The sequence below is a fragment of the Mytilus edulis genome, chromosome 12 (genome assembly GCF_963676685.1).
Source record: "Mytilus edulis chromosome 12, xbMytEdul2.2, whole genome shotgun sequence".
Taxonomy (NCBI): Eukaryota; Metazoa; Mollusca; class Bivalvia; order Mytilida; family Mytilidae; genus Mytilus; species Mytilus edulis.
In genome coordinates, this window is record NC_092355.1 from 76,432,996 (window position 1) to 76,460,061 (window position 27,066).

The window sequence follows — 27,066 nt, forward strand, 5'->3', positions numbered from 1 at the left end:
TGCCAGTTGGACATGTACACCTTACAGTCCTTCCATACACCAAATATTCTAGCCCTATTGCTTATAGTGTCTGAGATATGGACTTGACCACCTAAACTTAACCTTGTTGACTGATCCATGAAATGAGGTTGAGGTCAAGTGAAAACTGTCTGACAGACATGAGGACCTTGCAAGGTACACACATATCAAATATAGTTATCCTATTACTTATAATAAGAGAGAATTCAACATTACAAAAAATTTGAACTTTTTTTTCAAGTGGTCACTGAACCATGAAAGTGAGGTCAAGGACATTGGACATGTGACCGACGGAAACTTCGTAACATGAAGCATCTATATACAAAGTATGAAGCATCCAGGTCTTCCACCTTCTAAAATATAAAGCTTTTAAGAAGTGAGCTAACACCGCCGCCGCCACCGCCGCCGGATCACTATCCCTATGTCGAGCTTTCTGCAACAAAAGTTGCAGGCTCGACAATAACCAAAAACTGCAAAAGGAGTAGGTCCGGTAAGGACCGATTTTGGCCTCAAATTTCAAGTTCATCTGACGAAAGATTTTGACCACTTTTTAAACACTTAAGTGTCTATTTTATTTGAATTAATTAGTTTATGTGAAAGATTTTAACAGATTTAGTCATTAAAAACGATCCGAATCAAGCTCAAATATGAAAAATCTACCTAATATGCCGAAAAATGTCACTTTTCAGATGGTTTTTGGTAAAAATGAAAGTGGCCGCATCCGTGTTCATCCTCAACCTTTATATATGTTATGTATTATCATAAAATACAACTTACATTTCAATATTAAGGATGAACACGAATGCGGCCACTTTCGTTTTACACGAAAACCGTCTAAAATTTAACTAAAATGCTAGAATTATGAGGATTTCAGTAATTTAGCATTACTTAATGGTGCTTGTACCGGATATATGTGCATTGTATTGTCAAAAACAGCCCATATTTATGTAGCAGATGCATTCTACTGTGCAATAAATAACTAAAGATTTACATTTTAACAATTTTGTAAAACTGCTATATTTTGGGGCCAAAAAGGAGTCTTACTGAACCTACTCCTTTCCTTAAAATTACCAATTTAGTGCTAGCAACCCAACAATGTGTTGTTGGAATTGTCTGAAAATTTCAGGGCGGATAGATATTGACCTATTGAACATTTTTACCCCTCTCAGATTTGCTATAAATGCTTTAGTTTTTGAGATATAAGCCAAAAACTGCATTTGACTCCATACACCAAATATAGTTAACCTGTTGCTAATTTGCTAATAGTATTTGAAAAACAGACCAAAAAACAACAAGAGCTGTCAAAATGACAGTAAACCGGATTCTTTAACATTTATTTGTGTTCTGGCATTTATCAATATTACAAGGACCAAAACTCCTAATAGGTAACATTTATGATTATCAATATCAAACTTGACTTCATGAGTAAATGCACGGACACGACATTTTTTAAACTTTCAAGAACCGTAACTCCTGAACGGTAAAAGTCAAAATCGTCATTATTAAACTTGACCTCTATTTTCACTACAAACCATTAAAGTCTGAAATGGCCTATATCTGTACTCGGCTGTACTGATTTTTACTCGACCAGTCTGAATTGGTCTGACTTTTACTTGACATTACTCGACCCCAGTCTGAACCATACTTGACTGTACTGAATTGTACTTGACCCTTATCTTTGCCGTTGAAAATAGTCTGAACTATTACTCGACCAGTCTGAAACAGTCTTAACCCATTCTCGACATATACTCGACCTATATTTCCAGTCTAAACCATACTTAACCAAAGGTCTGAAAAATACTCGACCAGTCTGAACCATACTAGACCAAAAAACCTGTACTTTTAACTGTTAAAATAAATTTCCTTTTAACTGATATATATATAACATCCGCGAACAAAATTTATAAAAAAATTTAACCTTATAAAAGAAATATATCTCTGATTATATTCAGGATAAAAAAAATATATTATATATAACTTATATCAAAAAGGGATAAAATTAAATAAATAAATAAAATTGTTTTTCTGATTAGTGGTGAAATATAAAGTATAACCTCTGATTTGGGGCAAACTCATAAATAAGATCACACCTGGCCAGAGGTATTAAATTCTAAATAACATTGATTCAAAATTGCAACATCCTGTTTAAATTAAATAACAAGGCCTTTCAATATACATGTATGTACTAAATAAATAATACAAGAATTTAAGAAAAAAAGGGCTTTCTTTTTACCTGTAAAACACACATGTACTGAGGTAATTAGAACATTTGAAAGTGCTTTATGTATGCCATGTTAATTTGACAAAAAAATACTTAGATTAATTGAAAACGTTTTTTACTGCTACTTTGGAATACATTTCCTTTTGTAAAAAGGTTATCAAGGATTGCTATGGAAATTCTATTATCATGATTATATTAAATTCTTGGTTTAATAAAACAAAACAATTAAGCTCTCATTTTTTTAAAGATTTATTAAGTTGTTTTATATATTATTTTATATAAATATTAATAAAAAAAACATTCACTGCATTATTACCTAAACTCAACTGACACCATACATCTATACTAGGCTTAAGTTAATGGTAGAAATAGTCCAGATTAATACCATAAAATACTTCTCAAATATTCATAAAATTTTGAATAATATTGAAAATATTAGTCACAACTCATTTTTTTTAGATTATTTGATCAGCTTGTTTTATTTATATTTTAAAAGTTGATATACATTATTATGTAAGTGTTGATTAATATTGAGTTGAAGTTATATTATGGTTGATTATTGTGAAATTTTAATTTCAATCCTGTATTGAATACATTTTTAATTTCAAGTTGTTGTTCAAATTTCATTTTTATTAAAAGAATTCCTAAATTGATAAAATTCAGTTAATAGATACAAAGAATAGGTCTATGTTGGTTAAGACTTGGCCGAGTATGGTTCAGACTAGGTCGAGTATGGTTCAGACTAGGTCGAGTACGGTTCAGACTGGGTCGAGTACGGTTTAGACTAGGTCGAGTACAGTTCAGATTCGTATAAAATGGTTAAGTACTGGTCAAGTACACATTCAGACTGTTAAGTATGGTTCAGACTACTGTCGAGTATTATCAAGTAAATCTCAGACGAATTCAGACTGGTCGAGTAAAAATCAGTACAGTCGAGTACAGATATAGGCCATTTCAGACTTTTAATGGTTTGTAGTGTTTGTTGTCAGTAACAACATATTAAAATTTTAAAAGGTTTGGTTGATAGCTTCATGGGTAAATGCACGGCCAACATTTGGTTGCCACCCGCCCGTCCGCCCGACTGCCAGCCCGCCCGCCCGCCTGCCGTACAGCCCCAAATCAATAACCCACATTTTTGACACAAAAAACCGGTTAAAAATTTAGCATGAGCAATGAACCTTAAAAATGGGGTCACGGTCAAATAAAACATGTCAGACTGACATGTACATCAAATTTTTTTTTCATACACCAAATATAGTTGACCTATTACATTCAGTATTAGAAAAACATACCAAACCACAACCAGATGCTCCGCAGGGCGTAGCTTTATACGACCGCAGAGGTTGAACCCTGAACGGTTGGGGCAAGTATGGACACAACATTCAAGCTGGATTCAGTTCTAAATTTGGATTGTGATTAAATAGTTGACACAGCATAGGTTTCTGACACAGAATGAATGTGTTCTAATGAACTTAAAATTTTTGTTTTCTCTTAGAGCAATTCACTATGCTGTTGAATATTAATCCTCTCAAAAAAATGTTTGAAGAAATTTTCTTTTTTATTGATGAAATTTCAAATGAGAAAAATTGAACCCAATTTTTTTAATCACACCCCCCTTCCCTTATTCCAAAACTAATCTCAATTAAAATTTATAATGGAGTTTGCAACAATAACTACTCATTTAAATACATCATAAAATATTAAGATGTAAAAAAACTGCTTGTTATCACTGAATGGTAAAGATTATTTTAATTTATCAGTTGGTAGTAAAAAGTGAATATACATTGTATATTGTATATAACAAAGATTTAAGTTGATTCTGGACAAAGAAAGATAACTCCAATTAAAAAAAATCTTGCTATTGCACAATATTTTGCAATTAGATATTTCTTGCTTACTATTCTGGACAAAGAAAGATAACTCTAATTAATAAAAAAAATTGCTATTTCACAATATTGTGCAATTAGATATTTCTTGCCATTGCGCAATACTGTGCAATTGAAAAGACTTGCTATTGCACAATACTTAATATAATAATTTTAGATCCTGATTTGGACCAACTTGAAAACTGGGCCCATAATAAAAAATCTAAGTACATTTTTGGATTCAGTATATCAAAGAACCTAACTGATTCATTTTTTGTCAAAATCAAACTAAGTTTAATTTTGGACCCTTTGGACCTTAATGTAGACCAATTTAAAAACGGGACCAAAAGTTAAGAATCTACATACACAGTCATGACAGTTAGATTCGGCATATCAAAGAACCCCAATTATTCAATTTTGATGAAATCAAACCAAGTTTAATTTTGGACCCTTTGGGCCCCTTATTCTGTTGGGACCAAAACTCCCAAAATTAATACCAACCTTCCTTTTATGGTCATAAACCTTGTGTTTAAATTTCATAGATTTCTATTTACTTATACTAACGTTATGGTGCGAAAACCAAGAAAAATGCTTATTTGGGTCCCTTTTTGGCCCCTAATTCCTAAACTGTTGGGACCTAAACTCCCAAAATCAATACCAACCTTCCTTTTGTAGTCATTAACATTGTGTTTAAATTTCATTGATTTCTATTTACTTAAATTAAAGTTATTGTGCGAAAACCAAGAATAATGCTTATTTGGGCCCTTTTTTGGCCCCTAATTCCTAAACTGTTGAAACCAAAACTCCCAAAATCAATCCCAACCGTTCTTATGTGGTCATAAACCTTGTGTCAAAATTTCATAGATTTCTATTAACTTAAACTAAAGTTATAGTGCGAAAACCAAGAAAATGCTTATTTGGGCCCTTTTTGGCCCCTAATTCCTAAAATGTTGGGACCAAAACTCCCAAAATCAATACCAACCTTCCTTTTGTGGTCATAAACCTTGTGTTAAAATTTCATAGATTTCCATTCACTTTTACTAAAGTTAGAGTGCGAAAACTAAAAGTATTCGGATGACGACGACGACGCCAACGTGATAGCAATATACGACGAAAAAATTTTCAAATTTTGCGGTCGTATAAAAACTAAACTATAACCACTGAACCATGAAAATGAGGTCAAGGTCAGATGACACCTGCGAGTTGGACATGTAAACCTTACAACTATTCCATACACAAAATAAAGTAGACTTACCTTGCAAGGTAGGCATATACCAAATTTAGTTATCCTATTACTCATAATAAGAGAGAAATTAAGAATACTAAAAATCTTAACTTTTTTTTCAAGTAGTCACTGAACAATGCATGAAAATGAGGTAAAGGACAATGGACATATAACAGACGGAAACTTCTTTACATAAGGAATCTTTATACAAAGTATGAAATATCCAGGTCTTCTACCTTTTGAAATATTTAGGTTTTAAGAGGTAACCTAACGCCGCAGCCACCGCCAGATCACTATCCCTGTGTCAACTTTTCTGCAACAGAAGTCACAGGCTCCACAAAAACAATACATGTATCCCCCTTTTTATGCATTCTAATACAAAATTAACAAATCATTCAATTATCAACGTACTGAAATTCAAAAACTTGCTCTCTTTTGTTTACTCTTAAATGAAAAAGAAGACATCTGCTCATTTTGTTGATTTTTGAAGAAATAACAGAACAACAAATTCATGAATTGTAAATGACGACTAAACTTAGTTAGCTGGTAAAGCGTGGAATTAAACGGCTCAAATATATGATGTTATCCAATCAAAATCGTGATAATAAATAGATTGCATTGGAATTTAAAATTGTTTGTTCGAGACAATAAAGAATATTTATTTTTTAAAGATTTCTCTCCTGATGTATCTTGGTTTTGTGATATCTGATTTCTGAGTTTTATATTTCCTTATCTTTTGTCACTTATTTTCTAATTGATTCAATGTAAGCATATGTAATTCAACACTATATTTACTTGTAAGTATTCCATCACTTCTTTATACTGTCTGTTTTTGCTTGCTGCTGATAGATCATATGGAGTCTCACCCTGAAATACAGACAAATCTTTATACTACTTGCAACTGTTAATTACAAAGACTTTTGTAACACATATCTCAAAATTACTAAGACCAGTAGCAGCTTACAATTAGTACAAAAACGGCGAATTAAATTTTTCAGGTGGCAGTGATTTTACCGGGTCGGTTGTTGGAGGGGAAACAAACAATATTTTGTTTTTGGCCTAGTGAGACCTGAGTACGACTTTACCCTCGGCAAGTAACACTCGCTAATTCCAAGCGAATTAAATATATACATGTACTGAAACCATTTACCAGACTAAGTAGTAACCAGACTACTTCCTTATAATGTGGGCTTGTTAATTCCTTAACAAGTTGCATTTAGAGAATAACTTCTCGAGAGAAACGTTATTTTTTGACATTGAATTTGATTTACCATTTGCCGATAACCAAACTAAACTTTCGAGGTGTTTATATTTCAGCTATCCATTTTTTTCTTTACGATATTCTAATAAAGTAAGGTATTTATTTATTAGACTAGAATACTGTTAAGTTATATACTATTTGTATGAATTGAAGATATTTAGTGCATCTTAAAGTTAATACAAGTTGATTTTTATTTAACGAGTCTGTTATTCTTACAAAAACCTAAACAGAACCAAACTAAGATCTACCAGAATACCACTAAGTACCACAAAACCTATACAGAACCAACCTTAGATCTACCGGAATACCGCATAGTACCACGATACCAGAGTACCACGCTACCAAAGAAGGGTCGCCAGTTATAACTTTAGTTTATATATACTTATACATTGTTATAAAACACATGCATTCTTATAGCAACACACTAAGGGTTACACATTTATAGTTTAACATCAAAGCCTGACCGCTCGGTTTTCGTTACAATATGTACATCCCCTCCAAACCCTCCTATATCTGTATACCCTATCCACCCTCTCCTATATCTATATAGACCTATCTACATCCTCCCATATCTGTACACCTCATCCACACACCCTATATCTGTATACCCCATCAATACCCTCCTATATATGTATACCCCATTCACCCACTCCTATATCTGTATACCCCATCTATACCCTCCTTTATCTATATACCCCATCCTCACCCTCCTATATCTGTATACCATATCCACACCCTCCTACATCTGTATAGCCCATCTGCACCCTCCTTATTTCCGTTAATATTTCTAGAAGTTTTAAAACAACAAAACTAGGACCTGTCGTTCAATTGGCCAACGATATATGCATCTAGCCACTTGGCAGGTTGACGACTTGCATATAATTATATTTGATTGCACATTTAAAGTTCGAATGAATTTTATTTAATAGCTGCTTTGTAATGTCAGATGTGATAGAAATACGTGTGAAGTATAATGTAACAAATCGTTTTGTTCAAAACGGAATGTTACAAGACATATATACAAAGAAAGTGGTGATCAATTTAAGTTTGTTAGCTTTATTTAATTAAAAAATAAGTTATAAAATATTACAAAAATGTATATGTACAATAAACATGATAAATTTGTCAAATTTGATACTACTTGTGAAAGGCATGCATATAATCATTATAGGCCCAAAATAATCAAATCAAAATCAAGACTGAATATTTTTATAATAAAAATGTGTGTGTGTTAATGACAGTGCTAGTGGGATGAGAAGTACCAGCACAATAGTCAGAACTTCTGTGTTAGTACCATATTAAAGGGGCATAAAGAGTTACTCTAGTCCGAACGTCCAAAAAAAAAGGGTTCCGTTCTCTTAACTTTTAAGTTGCCTCAACAAATACTACAAAACTTATACACACAATAAAAAAGAAGATGTGGCATGAGTGCCAATAAGAACTCTTCACAAAAGACTAGATGACACAGATATTAACAGCTATAAGTCACCCTACGTCCTTCAACAATGAGCAAAGTCCATACCGCAAAGTCAGCCATAAAAGGCACCGAAATGACGATGTAAAACAATTCAAACGAGAAAAGAAACGGACAATTCTTTATGTACAAAAAATGAACAAAAACAAATATGTAACACATAAACAAATGACAATTCATGAATTAAAATGTACAGTCTTCTGACTTGGGACAGGCACATACAAACAGAATGAGGCAGATTAAACATGCTAGCGGGATCCCCACCCTCCACTTAATGTTGCATGAGTGCCAAAGAAGAACTCTCCACAAGAGACCAGATGACACAGAAATTACCAACTATATGTCCCTATACGGCCTTCAACAATGAGCACATAGATATAGGAAGATGTGGTATGAGTGCCAATGAGACAACTCTCCATCCAAATAACAATTTATAAAAGTAAACCATTATAGGTCAATGTATGGCCTTCAACACGGGGCCTTGGCTCACACCGAACCAAAAGCTATAAAGGCCCCCAAAATTACTAGTGTAAAACCATTCTAACGGTCTTATCCATATAAGAAATGAGAAACATGTATAAATTACATTAACAAACGACAACTAATGTACATCAGATTCCTGACTTAGGACAGGTGCAAACATTTGCAGCGGGATGAAACAATTGTATAACATCACAACATAGAAAAACACACGATAAAACAAAATTCAAATGAGAAAAGAAACGGACAAATGTATAGGCTCCTGACTTGAGACAGGCAAATGCATACTGAATAAGGCGGGGTTGAACATGTTAGCGGGGTCTCCACCATCTCCCTAACCTGGGACAATGCTTATCATGCTTATTTCCACAAAAAAAAATTGTTTTGAAATTTGGTAGCGTCACTTTTACCGTTCATGAGTTATCATGTTCCTTTAAAAACATAGAAAATGCTGAATTTTTCGTTTTCGTTCTTTTTAATAAGTTTGACCCAATCAAATGTTATAAACCTGATACGTAATGCTTATTAGACGTGTTAGACAAATGAATACTTTTGACAAACAACTAACGAGACCCGAGAGACAAGAAACATTTTTCAGGTGTCTTCTCAAAAGATGTACGGTAGTGTTTTTTTTTCTATTGATAACATAATTCATTATAATTCATTACGTTAACCTAATGGTGATCTACTTTCTTTGGATTCTACTTCTATAAGAATTAACGTGCATATTTATTTTAGGATTGCGGTGCAGTTTGATAACAGACAGTGACCAGCATAAAAAAGTGTTTCACTAGATTGAGCTCTATGTCTAAGTGTACTTTAAAAGTTCTTCCCACTGAGTTCAGTTTATTGATATGCGTAAACCTTCTGTGTGATTTTTCAAGATGCTTAAACAGACTATCCATATCTACATGTCCATGAAATGAAATCCAAGGCAAAATGATTGAAACATTTTGAATTATCTATCAAAACAGCAGCACATGGTGCTACTGAAGCAGTAAATGTTCTCTCTAATTTTTCACGGCAATTAAAAGATTTAGTTTTCATTTGATCAAAACATTCTTCACAATCCAAAAATTGAGAATGGAAATGTGAAATGTGTTTAAGAGACAGTTACATGACAAAAGAGCAAAAAGCAGTCGAAGGTCACCAATTGGTTTTTAACAAAGTGAGAAAATCCTTCGCCCGGCGGCGGACTTCAGATGGCCCCTGAACAAAATGTGTACTAGTTCAAACTCCAATACATAAAACCGAACTTACAATTAAAAACATACAAGACTAACAAAAACCAGAGACTCCTGACTTTGTCAAGGTAATCATACCAAGAGGCACACCCAATATGCATAGGTCAAGAGTCAAAAAGTCAGACTGGTCAAGAGTTTCATGACAAAAGAAAACACAAAGCAGATTTTGAGGAAAGGTGCACAAAACTAACAAATATATCTATATATCTAATATAGATATAAGAAGATGTGGTATGAGTGCAGTCAGACAGTTCTCCATATAATTCAAACAAAATATACAAGTTGTACAATGAGAGCAAAGGTCAAGCTCATATGAAGTTTCTCGTGCCACAAGATTCACCACCTTATAACAATACATCTTCATGCTACATATTCAGATGCAAGGTCAATTTATAATTATACTTTTAGGTCAGGGTAATACACAATGGAACACACTGTATCATGATGACACACTCAAAGTGCATAGGTCAAGAGCCAAAAAGTCATAGTCTGGTCAAGAGTTCCATGTCAAAAATACACAAAACAGTCCTGCACGAAATTTCATTACGGTACACGTAACAATGTCTTATGTCATGATGCACTACACATGCCAAATACAAAAAAACATCGGTCAGGGACAGAAACAGAAGACATATAACTAACCTCAATGGAACAGTACTTGTATTGCAGGTCACTATATACAAGTGGGTCAAAATCTTTATTTGTTTTTACATAGGCGGTAATGGTAACGTTTTTTCCTGTAGCTCAGTCCATATCGTTAACTTGGATATGTATGATAGCTTGTTTCGAAGCTGTGACATTTTCACATATGTGGTTAAATTTTCGGGGTACGAAGTGAGATTACTTTTTCCGTAAATTAGCAAACCCCGAACATCCTGTTGTGATGCGGCTCCTTGTGGTAAAATATCCCCTTTTTAAAACAATAAGTTCTTTGAAAATTTAATACTTTGAACACATTCAATAGCTCCATAGTTTTTACACATTTATTCTATGTTCCTCTACTTTCCTAATCACCACAAATAATTAAGTTCAGTCATTTGCTAAAAATAGAAACATGTCCAATATCACTACACAGAGATTTTTTCTTTACACGTGACTTTTGAGTTCCTCATTTCAAGGCGCATTAGGGATGTTGTCCCAAGTGCCTTCAACATAGAACATAAACTCTTGCAACACTTCAGGGATGATTCCAGGTGTTTTTAAATGGGTCCCTTGAATATCAAATTGGGAATTTTTATCCCAATTGGGATTTTTTTATGCATACAATCTAAGACGAAATAATATCATTTTCCTGTAAAAACGGAAAATGAATATTAAGTTAATTTCACCTGTATACTGATTGAAGAAATTATTGGATTCAGACTAGGGAAGTTGTAATACATGAATATCATTGCAAATGCACTATCATCTTAACTTTGGTAAACGAGGCCTATTACAAAAACATATATACCACAACTAAAGTACCAGCTGACATAAACCTATGGCAAGCCGTTTAGCTATTTATTCGAATTTCAAATGATCTCATAATATATAAGATATCTTATGTAATATATAAGATATCTCATATAATATATAAGATTTATTTAAGATATCTTGAAGTATATGAAATATCTTACAAATATGTTTTGTATATAAGATATCTTATATAATTTGGATATCATATTAAGAAAATTATATGAAATATCTTATAATTTATATATGATATCTTTAATAATATTTCTTATAATATATAAGATATCATAAATAATATCTTTTATAAGATATCTTATATAAAATAAATATCTTATGTAATATAGAAGATATCAAATATCGATTTTAAAATATATATCTTACATATACACATTATATAAGATATCTTACAAATAAACTTTATATAAGATATCTTACAAATATACTTTATATAAGATATCTTACAAATTTACTTTATATAAGATATCTTATATAGTTTATAAGATATCTAATATATTTTATAAGATATCTGATAAAGAAAATTATATGAGATATCTTATAAACTATAAGATATCTCATAAATTATTTAAGATATATCGTGAACTATATAGGATATCTTATAAACTTTATAAGATATCTTTCAAACTATATCAAATATCTGATGAACTATTATATAAGATATCTGATAAAGTTTATGAGATATCTTGAAATTAGATTAAATAGCAAAACCGCTTGCCATATTAACCACTGAAATAAATCACCCATTGGGTAATTTTTCAACAGATCATCTTTATAAACTTACCTTGATTTAAATGTACTATTTCAAATAGAACTGGCCAATTGTCGAATTTAGAAAAGCAATTACAAAAGTATATATATTTAATCGATAAGATATTTAAAGCAATTGAACCAGTGAACTTTTAAATTATTTGGATTATTTTCATATCTTTTCATATCGAAAAAAGAAAATTGAGTGCACCTTTTTATGTTAGAGTGGGTTTGAGTTGTATATTTTGTCTTGATATCATACAAAGCAAGAATATTTCATACATCGTCTCGCTTCAGATTCTATCATTTTTATATATCAAAGCTACATGTTGACTTTATAACATAACAAAATCACAGTACTAAAAGATGAAATATATGGGTCAAGTGAAATACATATCTGATGAATCACAAAAACATAGTAGGTGTGCTCGAATAGCTATTTTTTTTACTAAAAGTACTTGACGACAGTCTTTTAAGTTGGATGATGAAAATGCATATCTTCGAAAAATTATAATTTTTGTGTGTGATAACTAGGGTTTAAAATCATCAACCACTAAAAAAATCTAGTCTGCCCTACCACGAAATATTTAATTATTTTTTTTAATTTTTTTTATGAATTTTCGAAAATTCCACCTGACAACCGATCAGACAATAGTTTTAAGTTGAATCAATGAAGACACGATCATTAACTGGTGCTCATTAGCTGGTTGATACATTTGTCTTTTAAAATACAACTGACATATAAAGGATCGTAATGGTGCAATGTGGATAAATTTATCGGTTTTCAAGATTGGCAGCGCGTCATCCCTACAATGGCTTCCATTTCTACGATTGTGAAAATAAACTGGCGTAATGGGGAGATAATTTTGACAAAGTAGAATCCTGACTGTAAGGAACCGTAGTTTTCATTCAACTTATTCATTTAAAATGTACGCTCGCGTTAAACAATGAAAATTAACACTGTATATTTATATAAACGATTAATCTTGAAAGGAAATAAATAAATTATGACAAAGATGACATTTATCTCTGCCACTAGACAGCTTGAAGAAATTTGCAGTCTCTATAGGATCATCTCTTTCAAATTATCCACATCCTCCCATGTGTGTATACCCCATCCACACCCTCCTATATCTGTATACCCTATCCATACCCTCCTACAGTACTTGAAACCTTAGTCGTTACTGTTTTAGCGATCAATCAGCAGTCATCGATCAGTCACCAATCAGTCAAGTTCGCTTCAAACTCACGTCACCAATACGTCAGATTTATGTAAAAGTCCTTGACTGATCGGACGGATCGGACTGATAGGACCGATCGACCTTTCTGTTGGATTAATTATAAACTCTACTAAGTCACATGATAAACATGATAAACAAATACAAATTACGGAATCCTAGTTTCGGTTTTTTAAGTTAAAATGGTGACATGTAAAGTACAAAACGCTCAAGTACAACTGATCAACAACATCTGTTTTATTAAAATATTCAGCAAAGTTTAATTAGTTTAAATGAAAAGAAGAATACAGATAAAACATAAATTTGAATATTATCATAACAGAATGGCAATTTTCATTTTTAGTTATGTTATATATTTTCAAACCCTGACAGATCTAGAAAAGGTGTTAATATTGCGATTTTGATGTTTTTTTTCCGTAAATAGATTGGAAAATGAATAAATGTACTTCTTAAAACTGTTGGTGTATTATTTTTTTAACATTTCAAAGTTTTGTATCCTTATAATCTTGAAATTCTTTAAAAACGAACGCATCTCAACAGAGGCCATTAAAATAACAAGTTGTAAATAAAATTACTGTGCACATCATTTTTCAAATGATAAGAAATATTGGTAATTTAAAACAATGCAAAGAACATAATAACATACTATTTCTGATAATTTTTTGCTTCAATGAAAAATAACAAATCTTAGACTATAAAAAGTACAAAATTCCTAAGGCGTTCTATAATTTCCATTCAAATAAATAAAAAAAACTGCATTCTTATTAAACAAAAAACAAAAGTTTATGCATATTTATCCATCAGCTATTCACATTTGATACAAAATAACTTATCAAAAGGTATTTTTAATGACTGATTGCAATTGATATTATATGTTATTCAGGTCTCAGACAGGGTATATACTGTGACATTCCCGGCTTAGAGTTTATATCCCCTGAGCCGAAGGCGAAGGGGCTATAAGCCCTAAGCCGGGAATGTCACAGTATATACCCTTTCTGAGACCTGAATTACACATATATTACGGATTACCCCTGACTTAATGTTATTTTCCAGTGCAGGTATTTGTTGACAACACATATATATTGAAAAACCCACGTGACCTGATATGTTCGGCATACGTGAAGGATTTTCTAATTTGCTGTGAACATAATTTTATCGTGTATGTAATAATTTATAATAACACTTTTAACATTAAATTTAAGTATTAAAAGTGTAAATTGCATGATTTTGTATCAAAAATGTTTTATTGACGGAAGCACGTCATTATTTTCCCTCTGTGAGCCTCTGACAGTCTGATAGCTTTTGACTACGTCACATAGTAACCGGTGTTATGATGACGTTTTTGAGGTTCCAATTGGGGAAAAAAACGTCGTATATACCCCGGCAGTTTCCTGAATATATACTGACATCTCTGTGTTGTTATCCAATCACAAACCTCGACACATTTGTAATCCGTAATATTGCATTATGTGAAATATAACAGGGAATATTTGCATTTTAGGCAACATGTACACTTTTTTTTATCTTTTCCCTAAAATCTAGCAAATTTTGTGAATAACAAACAAACCTGATGTACAAAAAGTACTGAAATCTGATGGCAGTTTGTAATTTGTATTAAAATAAAGAAATAATTGCAATCTCATCCCCCCCACCCCCACCCCCCCCCCTCAAAAAAAGTTTATAAGAAAAGACTTTAAACTTATCTTGAGGCTTTTAAAATAAAAGATTTAAAAAAAAATGCATTAATTTTATCGAAAGAAGATGAAATTGCTAAATAGAGTACTTATTTTAAACAACAACATTTTACCTCAGATAAGTGTTACATTAATATTCCGAATATATCATTATTCTGAACTTATGTAATTTATTTCGCTAAAATTAGAAAAATTAAATGAATATGAAGTAATACATATCATATGAGTAGAGAAAAGTTATTTATATTTATTTATTTGTTATTCCAACTTAGACGATTACAAATTAACTAATAAAGGTGTCTTCGTAGAGGTCTGCGTTCATCAAATGTAAACATTGTGTAATTCGGTTTGCATAAGAATTTTAAATAATTACGTATCCATCCGATCCGTTGTCACGGTTACTCTCACATAGCTTGTTTGACTTATCTGACAGATTCTATGGATCACCCATCACCGATCACTCATCGATCAGTCAAACATCCGTCAACGATCATTCACTGATCAGTCAAGTTCACGTCAAACAGTAACGCCTTAGGTTGCAAGTACTGCATATCTGTATACCTCATCTATACCCTCCTATCTCTGTATACCCAATCCACACCCTTCTATATCTGTATACCCCATCCACATTCTCCTAGATCTGTATACCCCAACCACACCCTCCTATATCTTTATACCTCATCCATACCCTCCTATATCTGTATACCCTATCCACACCCTTCTATATCTGTATACCCCATCCATACTCTCCTATATCTGTGTACCCCATCCACACCCTCCTATATCTGTATACCCATCCACATTCTCTTATATCTGTATACCCCATCCACACCCTCCTATATCTATATACCCCATCAACATCTTCCTATATCTGTATACCCCATCCACACCCTCCTATATCTGTATACCCCATGCACAACCTTCTATGTCTGTATACCCCATCCACACCCTCCTATATATATATATATATATCTGTAAACCCCATCCACACCCTCCTATAAATGAATACAACATCAGCACACTCCTATATCTGTATACCCCATCCACACCTTCCTATATCTGTATACCCCATCCACATTCTCCTATATCTGTATACCCCATTTACACCCTCCTATATCTATATACCCCATCCACACCCTCCAATAAATGAATACCGCATCAGCACCCTGCCATATCTGTATACCCCATCCACACCCTCCGATATCGGTATACCCCATCCACACCCTCCTATATCTGTAAACCCTATTCACACCCTCCTATATCTGTATACCCCATCCACACCCACCTATATCTGTAAACCCCATCCACACCCTCTTATATCTTTATACCCCATCCACACCCTCCTATATCTTTATACCCAATCCTCACCATTCTATACCCGTCCACACCCTCTTATATCTGAATACCCCATCCACACCCTCCTATATCTGTATACCCCAGCCACACCCTCCTATATCTGCATACCCCATCCACACCCTCCTATAAATGAATACCGCATCAGCACCCTCCTCTATCTGTATACCCCATGCACAACCTCCTCTATCTTTATACCCCATCCACACCCTCCTATATCTATGTACCCCATCCACACCCTCCTATATCTGTATACCCCATCCACACCCTCCTATATCTATATACCCCAATCACACCCTCCTATATCTGTATACCCCATCCACACCCTCCTATATCTGAATACCCAATCCACACCCTCTGTAGATGTCATTATGTGGGTTATAATAAAGTAATAAGACTGTAACCATATCTTATACATCATTTTAGTGATTCATTACTTATAGTTGATCACTGGTCATATACTATAAAATATTACCTTATGTGTTGTAACCAAGGGACTTGCACCTCCTTGTTCTACCAGACATCTTGTGATCTGTAGATGTCCCTCCTCAGCAGCGAAATGTAAAGCTGTGTATCCTTCTCTCTATAATATAATTAAATAACATGTAAATATTATGTACAATACTTTGTTATCAATATCAATAATATACAACATATCCTACAACTGACATCAAAACTTGTCTGATAAACTGGACAATGTTGTGTAATAAATATAAACAAAATATATATCACATGAATCAGTGGTCAAAACTGAATACAATGACCAGTCACACTTGTATTTATATTGTATATAAACAACAAATAAACATGTTTTGTTGTGAAATGTCAAAACTTCCATTAAACCTGATATCTTAAAAAAATATTTTTTTCAAGAAATGTGTAAAATAATTATATCAATGGATTCAGTAGAACAAAACAAGCAAAATGAGACCCCACTTTATATGATTCTTTCAAATATTTGTTTGTTAAAACTGTCTGATTAACAACAGGAGTTAGTGTAAATTCAGTAGAATTGTTCATTTTAATAAAAAAAAAATTTTTTAAGAAACATGAAAAAGAGTAATATTTTCTAATTCAGAACAATAATACGAGTAAAATGAGACCCCACTTTATATGATTCTTTCAAATATTTGTTTGTTAAAACTGTCTGATTAACAACAGGAATTAGTGTAAATTCAGTAGAATTGTTCATTTTAATAAAAAAAAAAATTTTAAGAAACATGAAAAAGAGTAATATTTTCTAATTCAGAACAATAATACGAGTAAAATGAGACCCCACTTGATATAATTATTACAAATATTTGTTCATTAAAACTGTCTAATTAACAACATGATTTAGTGTAGATTAATAGTAATGTGATCAGACTTAGTAGATAACATACATCTGTGATGTCGATCTTACATCCTCTATCAATGAGGAGTCTACAGATCTCCAGGTGTTCTCCCCCAGCAGCAAACATTAATGCTGTCCATCCACTATGCTGGAATAATACAACTGACATCAAAACTTGTCTGATAAACTGGACAATGTTGTGTAATAAATATAAACAAAATATATATCACATGAATCAGTGGTCAAAACTGAATAAAATGACCAGTCCCACTTGTATTTATATTCTATATAAACAATAAATAAACATGTTTTGTTGTGAAATGTCAAAACTTCCATTAAACCTGACATCTTAAAAAAATATTTTTTTCAAGAAATGTGTAAAAGAATTATATCAGTGGATTCAGTAGAACAAAACAAGTAAAATGAGATCCCACTTTATATGATTCTTACACATATTTGTTCATAAAAACTGTCTAATTAACAACAGGAATAAGTGTAGATTCAGTATCATTGTTCATTCTAATAAAATATTTTTTTTAAGAAACATAAAAAAAAGTTATATTTTCTAATTCAGAACAATAATACGAGTAAAATGAGACCCCACTTAATATAATTATTACAAATATTTGTTCATTAAAACCTGTCTAATTAACAAAATGATTTAGTGTAGATTAATAGTAATGTGATCAGACTAAGTAGATAACATACCCATTCTGTGGTGTCGATCTTACATCCTGTATCAATGAGGAGACGACAGATCTCCAGGTGTCCATTCCTGGCAGCAAACATTAATGCTGTCCGTCCTAACTCCTGGAATAATACAACTGACATCAAAACTTGTCTGATAAACTGGACAATGTCGTGTAATAAATATAAACTAAATATATATCACATGAATCAGTGGTCAAAACTGAATAAAATGACCAGTCATACTTGTATTTATATTGTATATAAACAAACAATAAACATGTTTTGTTGTGAAATGTCAAAACTTCCATTAAACCTGATATCTTAAAAAAAAAAATTTTTTTCAAAGAATGTGTAAAATAATTATATTAATGGATTCAGTAGAACAAAAATGAGACCCCACTTTATATGATTCTTACACATATTTGTTCGTTAAAACTGTCTAATTAACAACATGAATTAGTGTAGATGCAGTATAATTGTTCATTTTAATATAAATATTTTTTTTAAGACACATGAAAAGAATTATATTTTCTGATTCAGAACAATAATACGAGTAAAATGAGACCCCACTTTATATAATTATTACAAATATTTGTTCATTAAACCTGTCTAATTAACAACATGATTTAGTGTAGATTAATAGTAATGTGATCAGACTAAGTAGATAACATACTGTTGTGATGTCGATCTTACATCCTCTATCAATGAGGAGTCTACAGATCTCCAGGTGTCCTCCCTCGGCAGCCTTCATTAATGCTGTCCCTCCATTAATCTGGAATAATACAACTGACATCAAAACTTGTCTGATAAACTGGACAATGTTGTGTAATAAATATAAACAAAATATATATCACATCAATCAGTGGTCAAAACTGAATAAAATGACCAGTCACACTTGTATTTATATTGTATATAAACAATAAAAAAACATGTTTTGTTGTGAAATGTCAAAACTTCCATTAAACCTGATATATTAAAAAAAAAAAAATTCAAGAAATGTGTAAAATAATTATATCAATGGATTCAGTAGAACAAAACAAGTAAAATGAGACCCCACTTAATATGATTCTTACAAATATTTGTTCATTAAAACTGTCTAATTAACAACATGATTTAGTGTAGATTCAGTATAATTGGTCATTTTAATAAAACATTTTTTTCAAGAAACATGAAAAAAAGTAATATTTTCTGATTCAGAACAATAATACGAGTAAAATGAGACCCCACTTTATATAATTATTACAAATATTTGTTCATTAAACCTGTCTAATTAACAACATGATTTAGTGTAGATTAATAGTAATGTGATCAGACTAAGTAAATAACATACATTTGTGATGTCGATCTTACATCTTCTATCAATGAGGAGACGACAGACCTCCAGGTGTCCTCCAAAGGCAGCCAACATTAATGCTGTCCGTCCTATAACCTGGAATAATACAACTGACATCAAAACTTGTCTGATAAACTGGACAATGTTGTGTAATAAATATAAACTAAATATATATCACACGAATCAGTGGTCAAAACTGAATAAAATGACCAGTCACATTTGTATTTATATTCTGCATAAACAACAAATAAACAACTGGTTTTATTTGTGAGATGTCAGAACTTCTATCAGAACTGTCATGTTAAAAAAATTTTTTTTTAAAGAAATTAGTAAAATATTTACATCAATGGATTCATTACAAGTCTCTGAGTAAAATGACATCTCACTTTATATAATTCTAACAAGTATTTGTTAATATAATGATTAAATCTGTCTGATTAACATGATTCAGAATAATGATCAATTTTTTAAAAAGTAACTTTTTCAAAGAAATATGAAAAATAGTTACATTTCCTGATTTCGTACGAGGAGACAAACAAAATGAGATCCCACTTTATATGATTCTTACAAATATTTGTTGTCCATTCAACCTGTCTAATTAACAACATAATTTTGTGTATATTAAGGAATGTGGTCAAAGTGAAGCAATAACATACATGTGTGATAATTGTTTTATACCCGCTGTAAAACCTTGGTGTAAAAAATGTTCTTGTATAAATATTCAAAGTAAGAACTTTATCAACTATAATTCAAAACAAACAAAAACAATTAATGAGAGAAAAAAAATACCTTTATGTATTTTCTCTCTCATTAAAACTGTTAAATTTATCGAATTCAGTATAATGATATTAATATCAGTTTCCATACAGATATATTACTATATTATGTTCAGATGTGTTTTATACTGCTAATGTACAATCTGTCATGTTCTGAAGTAACATGTAGTTATGTGTTTTATTCTGCTAATGTATAATCTGTTATGTTCTGAAGTAACTTGCAGTTGTATATTTTTTACTGCTGATGTACAATCTGTTATGTTCTGAAGTAACTTGCAGTTGTGTATTTTATAATAACAACATAATTTTGTATATATTAAGGAATGTGGTCAAAGTGAAGCAATAACATACATGTGTGATATTTGTTTTACACCCGCTGTAAAACCTTGGTGTAAAAAATGTTCTTGTAAATATTCAAAGTAAGAACTTTATCAACTATAATTCAAAACAAACAAAAACAATTAATGAGAGAAAAAAAATACCTTTACGTACTTTTTTTCTCTCATTTAAACTGTCAAATTAAAAACAGATTTTGATTTAATATTGAATTCAGTATAATGATATAAATATCAGTTTCCATACAGATATATTATCATATTATGTTCTGAAGTAACTTGTAGTTATGTGTTTTATACTGCTTGTGTACAATCTGTTATGTTCTGAAGTAACTTGCAGTTGTATATTTTATACTGCTGATGTACAATCTGTTATGTTCTGAGTTAACTTGTAGTTATGTGTTTTATTCTGCTAATGTACAATCTGTTATGTTCTGAAGTAACTTGTATTTGTATGTTTTATACCGCTGGTGTACAATCTGTTATGTTCTGAGTTAACTTGCAGTTGTATATTTTATACTGCTGATGTACAATCTGTTATGTTCTGAAAAAACTTGTAGTTATGTGTTTTATTCTGCTAATGTACAATCTGTTATGTTCTGAAGTAACTTGTATTTGTATGTTTTATACCGCTGGTGTACAATCTGTTATGTTCTGAGGTAACTTGTAGTTGTATATTTTATACTGCTTGTGTACAATCTGTTATGTTCTGAGTTAACTTGCAGTTGTATATTTTATACTGCTGATGTACAATCTGTTATGTTCTGAAGTAACTTGTAGTTGTGTGTTTTATACTGCTAATGTTCAATCTGTTATGTTCTGAAGTAACTTGTAGTTGTGTGTTTTATACTGCTAATGTACAATCTGTTATGTTCTGAGGTAACTTGCAGTTGTGTATTTTATACTGCTTGTGTACAATCTGTTATGTTCTGAGGTATCTTGTAGTTGTGTATTTTGTACTGCTTGTGTACTATCTGTTCTGTTCTGAAGTAATTTGTTGTTGTGTGTTTTATACTGCAGGTGTACAATTTGTTCTGTTCTGAAGTAACTTGTAGTTGTGTGTTTTAACCTGCTGGTGTACAATTTTCTATGTTCTGAAGTAATTTGTTGTTGTGTGTTTTATATTTCTGATGTACAATTTGTTCTGTTCTGAAGTAACTTGTAGTTATGTGCTTTTTTTTTACTGCTTATGTACAATTTGTTATGTTTGGAAGTAACTTGTAGTTGTGTGTTTTATACTGCGGGTGTACAATTTGTTCTGTTCTGAAGTAACTTGTAGTTGTGTGTTTTATACTGCTGGTGTACAATCTGTTATGTTCTGAAGTAATTTGTTGTTGTGTGTTTTATATTTCTTATGTACAATTTGTTCTGTTCTGAAGTAACTTGTAGCTGTGTGTTTTAACCTGCTGGTGTACAATTTGTTCTGTTCTGATGTAACTTGAAGTTGTGTGTTTTATACTGCTGGTGTACAATTTGTTCTGTTCTGAAGTAATTTGAAGTTGTGTGTTTTATACTGCTGGTGTACAATCTGTTATGTTCTGAAGTAATTTGTTGTTATGTGTTTTATATTTCTTATGTACAATTTGTTCTGTTCTGAAGTAACTTGTAGTTGTGTTTTATACTGCTGGTGTACAATTTGTTATGTTCTGAAGTAATTTGTTGATGTGTGTTTTATATTTCTGATGTACAATTTGTTCTGTTCTGAAGTAATTTGTTGTTGTGTGTTTTATACTGTTTATGTACAATTTGTTCTGTTCTGAAGTAACTTGTAGTTGTGTGTTTTATACTGCTGGTGTACAATCTGTTCTGTTCTGAAGTAATTTGTAGTTGTGTGTTTTATATTGCTTATGTACAATTTGTGCTGTTCTGAAGTCACTTGTAGTTGTGTGTTTTATACTGCTTATGTACAATCTGTTATGTTCTGAAGTAACTTGTAGTTGTGTGTTTTATATTTCTTATGTACAATTTGTTCTGTTCTGAAGTAACTTGTAGTTGTGTTTTATAATGCTTGTGTACAATTTGTTCTGTTCTGAAGTAATTTGTAGAACATTGTTTGTTTTAAACTGCTTATGTACAATCTGTTATGTTCTGAAGCAACTTGTTTTTTATTTTTTATACCTCTGTTATTATAGTTCTAAAGTAAATTGTTGTCGTGTGTTTATGTACATTATTCAACATTTTGAAGTTACTTGTAGTTTTCACTGTTTCTCTGTGCTTTTATTTTAAGTTACATGTAGTTTTGTGTCTTTTTTTGTTCATGTACCATAAAAGGCTGTATCTTCAAATGATTTTTCTATGAATTATTAAAATAAGGTAGTTTTGAATGTGACTATTTTACTTACATCTTGATTATCAATGTCTGCACCATTCTGTAGGCTTAATTTTAAGGCTTCTGTATCTCCCTCCCAAGCAGCTGTAGTAAGTTTCTGTAAGTATAACATATAAATTACATTTAATCTTGATAATCAATGTCTGCACCATTCTGTAGACATAATTTTAAGGCTTCTATATCTCTATTCCCAGCAGCTGTAGTAAGTTTCTGTAAGTAAACCGTAATAAAAATATATTGTAATAAATGTCCTTACTGTTAAATTAGGTAATAATTATGTTTTCTTCTGTTTAGCAATGCCTACGTAAATCAGTAGTATCCTTCCTTCAAATAACAGATAGAGAGGAATTCTTTAAATAGCATATAATTGTTGGGATTTATGCATTTTATATTATCAAGAAAAACACCAAGAGTGCACACACTGAAATGTCTCGCCTTCTTTACTAATCATTGATATTATGTTGATAGTCCTAAATAAAAAGCTTTATCACAACTGTCACATAAAATTAACATTAACCAAGAAAACTAAACATTGACCAATGAACCATGAAAATGAGGTCAAGGCATGTACAGCTAACAATTCTTTCAAACAACAGATATAGTTGACCTATTGGTTATAGTCTAAGAAAACCAGACCAAAACACAAAAACTTAACACTGAGCAATGAACCGTGGAAATGAGGTCAAAGTAAAATAATACCGGTGCGATTGACATATACATCATAAAATATTTCCATACAACAAATATAGTTGACATATTGCATAAAGTATTAAATAAAAAGACGAGGTGAAGTGAAAACTGTCTAACGGGCATCAAGACCTTGCAAGGTACACACATACCAAATATAGTAATCCTATTACTTATAATAAGAGAGAATTTAACATTACAAAAAATATTTTTTCAAGTAGTCACTGAACCATGGAAATGAGGTCAAGGACATTGGACATGTGACTGACGGAAACTTCATAACATGAGGCATCTGTAACAAAGTATGAAGCATCCAGGTCTTCAACCTTCTAAAATATGAAGCTTTTAAGACGTTAGCCGCCCTCGGATCACTATCCCTATGTCGAGCTTTCTGGGACAGGCTCGACAAAATTGTTAACCTTCAAAAAAAATTTTTTTTTATAAAATCATGGACTAGATTTGGCATATATATATCCTTGATTTTTCTTTCTTGTAGTATTTTCTGGACTTTGACCTTTGTCCTTTTAAAGACATGTAATATACTTAGTCCTTTAGTTGCCGCTACTTTTGTACTTTTTTAAGACATGTAGTAGAAATCTCTCTATTAACTTACTTAAAGAGATACATATATAAATGTATGTAGACTGAATAAATGTAGATGTGGGATATAATAAAGCAATGAGAATGTAACCTAACAAGAAAAAAAGTGTGTTGTATCAGTCGGCTCTTTATACCATAAAATAGATTGGTCTTATTCAACTCACATGAACTTAACAATGGCAAGGGGAGATAACTTCTGTATTTTTATTTTTTTATGCAGAAAAATTGTCCCAATATTTTTTTCAAATAACTCTACAGACCTACTTAGAGTTACAAATAAACAAGGATTCTGAAGGTACTACAAAAATAATACACTATCTCCCACCACCTACTTTTAGAATCTTTTTTTACCTTGCACCTTGCTTTGTCCCAGTTTTGTATTTTTTTGTTTTTGGAATAAGTAGTTTGGTAGTTCACTTAGAATTATAATAGTTTTTAATCTCAAGTTATCACATACTTGTATCTAATTGTACACTAATGGGGAACAAAACTACAAATTACAAGAAGCCTATTAAGTAAATCTTACCTTATTCCAACGTTCCATTATAGCCTAAAAATAGAAAAGAAGAATTATAGTCAATATATACTGTTGAGTTTTAATTGAGGTATTTGTGTTATTGCCAATTGAAACATGATCACTATGAGTGGTCAAATACTGACCTAATATTTTTATCTTCTTATTTCATTCAAATAATATATTATAGCATTGAAACAGTCATTTATCTCAACTTTTCTGCACTATTTAAAGTTAATGAACTGAACTCAAAACCTTAAAAATCTAATCACATACCTAAATGAGGTACAAATGTATTCTACAAGCAGGGTGTGACTTTTTCCATCAAACACCAGAACATCTATTGCACTTTCCCAGATCTAAAAATTTCAAAAGTTTTATTTACCAGCATTAAGACACACATAAAGAACAATATTAAATATCATATTGCAGCTTCTCAAAACACTGTCTACGATCAACTAGACCAGTCAAATTAAATTCAATCATTTTTTATTCTGTATGTGCCTGTTGAAAGACAGGACCTATAACGTAGTGGATTTAGTTAGAAGCTGTGTACCATATTTGTTTTTCCTTCATTGTTTTAGTACAAAGTAGGCTGTTGATTTTTCTTTTGAAATGTTTCACATTTTATCATACCAAGGCTATTTATAGATGAGTATATGGTATATATGGGTTTTGCTGATTGTTGTAGGCTGTTGGAGGACCTGTAATTGTTTTTATCCCCAGCTTAGTTTATATCTAGGATTTTGATTGGTTAACGCACGACGTTACAAAACCCATAGCCCCTAGGTGTTGCTAACCCATATCCCCGGACATTGCTAACCATTATCCCGGGGAACTTGACTCAATCCAGTTTCTCTGTCTCCGTATTAAAAACGTCTTATATTTGACTACATGTACGGTTCTACCAGAGGTAGTACCCTACACCCCGTAAAAAATAATGCAAAATTTCCAAATTTCAATAAAACTTTTTTACGTTACATTTTGTACCCGAATTGCATAAAACTCGCTCGACTCGGACTAAGACCGGGGATAAATCAATATCTACGTTCATATCCGTAGATATGGATATGAACTTAGATAACTTATAATATCTTTGTCCTATGGTTTAGAAATAATTGTATCATTGTTAATCATACCACATCTCCTTATCATCATATGGTATGGGTTTTGCTTATTGTTGAAGGATGTTGGACGACCTATAATTGTTTATATCTTTGTTCTTTGGTGTAGGGATACTTGTATCATTGTTAATCATACCACATTTCCTTATTTTTTTATGGTATGGGTTTTGCTCATTGTTGAAGGATGTTGGACGACCTGTAATTGTCTATATCTTTGTTCTTTGGTCTTGGGATACTTGTATCATTGTTAATCATAACATGAATTTTCATGCACATTTTCTTTGTAAAATGAATGTTGTCTAATTTCAAACTATTGGTTAACAGTAAGATTAGTTGCACAGTAGAAACAAAAACTGCTAACATTCTACAAATCAACATTACCAAGCTGCTCATCAAATATAAAATCCTTCCCTTCCATAGAAGCCGAGAAAAAGCAATTTTCATTGTACAATGAGTGATGTATTATTTCAAACTATCAACCAACAGGAAGTGGCTGTATGACAGGTGTGAAAACAGGAAGTGAATGTATGACAAATGTGAAAACAGGAAGTGGTTGTATGGCAGATGTGAAAACAGAAAGTGGCTGTATGGCAGATGTGAAAACAGGAAGTGGCTGTATGGCAGATGTGAATACAGGAAGTGGCTGTATGGCAGATGCGAATACAGGAAGTGGCTGTATGGCAGATGTGAAAACAGAAAGTGGATGGTTGGCAGATGTGAAAACATGAAGTGGCTGTATGGCAGATGCGAATACAGGAAGTGGCTATATGGCAGATGCGAAAACAGGAAGTGGTTGTATGGCAGATGCGAATACAGGAAGTGGCTGTATGGCAGATGCGAAAAACAGGAAGTGGCTGTATGGCAGATGTGAAAACAGAAAGTGGCTGTATGGCAGATGTGAAAACACGAAGTGGCTGTATGGCAGATGCGAATACAGGAAGTGGCTATATGGCAGATGCGAAAACAGGAAGTGGCTGTATGGCAGATGCAAAAACAGGAAGTGGCTGTATAACAGATGTGAAAACAGGAAGTGGCTGTATGGCAGATGTGAAAAC

General features: G+C 31.9%; 1 protein-coding gene and 1 long non-coding RNA gene across 2 annotated transcripts in view; both read right to left on the reverse strand.

Moving 5' to 3' along the window:
- Positions 1–27,066, reverse strand: part of LOC139497850 (uncharacterized) — a 497,218-nt gene that overhangs the window by 237,812 nt on the left and 232,340 nt on the right. The window lies entirely within an intron of this gene.
- Positions 23,099–25,445, reverse strand: LOC139499177 (uncharacterized). The gene is made up of 3 exons (XR_011658139.1): positions 25,164–25,445; positions 24,900–24,923; positions 23,099–23,183 (listed from the first exon to the last, which is right to left on the reverse strand). It is a non-coding gene; the product is annotated as an uncharacterized lncRNA (long non-coding RNA).